At 43.7% G+C, this 2,130-nt stretch overlaps 1 long non-coding RNA gene across 1 annotated transcript; it reads left to right on the top strand.

The window, feature by feature from the left end:
* Positions 1–298: 298 nt before the first annotated feature.
* LOC130332342 (uncharacterized) lies at positions 299–969 on the top strand. The gene is made up of 2 exons (XR_008875096.1): positions 299–481; positions 582–969. It is a non-coding gene; the product is annotated as an uncharacterized LOC130332342 (long non-coding RNA).
* Positions 970–2,130: the final 1,161 nt, after the last annotated feature.

Below are 2,130 nucleotides of genomic sequence, written 5' to 3'. Positions count from 1 at the left end.
CCAGACCGCAATGTCAGGGAGGTCACTCATCAGACGTCCCGGCGTCTAGCGCTGCTCATTGCTCATTGAGCCTGCTGGAGCCGCATTGATCTATGTAAGAAACCTATGGGCCCAGGCTGTTGGGGCCACCAATTGATATTACAAATACTGAGTGTCTGGTTAGGAGAAACAAATATTTCACACCCATAGGGAGCAGCGCCATTTTGATAAAAAAAAAAGTCCCCCAAATCCCTTAGATAACAGTCATACAGAATATATTAGAAAGCTTTTTTGATTTTCAGCCAATCAGAGAGCAGCACTGCTCAAATAGAACTCCCAGGAGGTAACAGCGTGTCACACATGTGATGTCATAACCATTGTCCACCAGAGAGCAGCACTGAGCAGATATAACACTGCTCCTGCTCATTCTCCATCAGTGAGGGGCCGGTGCTGGACACTGTAGGGACGCGGGAATGTGAAGTCAAAAACATGACTGTGACTGGTAAGTACCACATTGTTGTGTCCAAAAGGTTTTAGTGCAGTTCCATGTGCATTTCTATAATAAACATGTAAATAATCTCTCTTTTGTTTTCCTATCTTAGATGCATTATTTCCAGCATGTGGAGTAGCATTTCCGGACTTAAAGCGCGAAGTTGGATGATGGCCTAGATTTCCGGACCTACAGCAAGACGTTGGATGAAGGCCTAGATTTCCGGACCTACAGCAAGAAGTTGGATGAAGGCACAGCCCCTCGAATCACGAACATACACTGACACATTGGCCCAAATTCTAGAGGTAACCTCCTTTAGTATGCCCAGAGGAAGGGCAATACAGTAGCCATGGATTCCCTACAGGTTTCCTCCCCTCTGGAGGTTTTTCCTGTCCTGAGTTAGTTACTGTACGCTCTTTGTGAGTGATGGAGGTTACATAAAATCCCTACACAAACACTTTAATAAATAATAAATAAAGTTCCCCTTTTTTTAAACTGTTCTTCAACTTGTTCGACTCATTTATTTTATTTCTGTGTGTGAATAACAGTGTAAGCAAAATGTAAATGACATGAGTTTCTTTTTTTAAGTGTCTAAAGCTGCTCGATCTGCACAATGCGGAGCCGAGAGAGGCAACTGGTGTTGGGTGGTGCAGTTGCCAAGGCAACCATAGGACACCCAGCAAGGTCCGTGCACAAGCCTTTTTTTGATGAACGGGTCTCATGCAGTGAACTTGCTAGGGGTCATACGGTTGCAAAAGATCAACTTTTGGCTACGTGCACTGGCCCTTAAATTGGTACTTTGTCCCTAGACATCTTATCCCCTATCTAAAGGACAGGGGATAAAATGTCTGATCGTGGAGGTCCTGCTGCTGGGACCCCAGCGATCTCCATGCAGCACCTGTTGTTCTAAACAGTGGGGGAGATTTATCAAAACCCGTCCAGAGGAAAGATTGCTGAGTTGCCCATAGCAACAGATTCCTTTCTTCATTTTTAAAGTGGCCTATGAAAAATGATTAGTGAATATGTCATTTGTGAGAAACATAACAATAAATAATTCAGTAGGGGTGGCCCGCAAAAACATTTCTGAGGGGTTGCCTGAGCCCAAATGGAGGTGGTGGTGCAATCTTCTGTTCTTGCCTCGGGCACAAAAGGAGCTAGATACAGCTCTGGATACATCAAAACCTGTGAAGAGGAAAAGTTGTCCAGTTGCCCATAGCAACCAATCAGATCACTTCTTTTATTTTTCAGAGGTCTTGTTAAGAATAAAAGAAGCAATCTAATTGGTTGCTATGGGCAACTGGTCAACTTTTCCTCTTTACAGGTTTTGATAAATCTCCCCAATAATTATTACAACCATGTCACACACTTAGTGTTGCCACCTGGCCAGTATTTTACAGGCACAGCCGGTATTTAAGACACCTTGCCGGTATTTTTCATATATTAAAACCGATGAGGTGGCCCAGTAAGGGATATGTTACCCCGTACCCCTGCTGTCCTGTCAGACAGTCTCCTTCTGTGTCCCCAGCCCTTGTTTCCCATTGTAAATATGTTCCAATGTATAATATGTGTTATCTCTTTAAGAGTTATACCATGTGATATTTCATGTGATTGTTACTGAAAGGTTCTCTGTCTACTCAGTACCCCTGGTACCAGGTCCAATT

This window comes from Hyla sarda, chromosome 1 (genome assembly GCF_029499605.1).
Source record: "Hyla sarda isolate aHylSar1 chromosome 1, aHylSar1.hap1, whole genome shotgun sequence".
NCBI lineage: Eukaryota > Metazoa > Chordata > Amphibia > Anura > Hylidae > Hyla > Hyla sarda.
The sequence above is the reverse complement of the archived record's forward strand: the minus strand, read 5'-3'. Positions and strand labels throughout refer to the sequence as shown.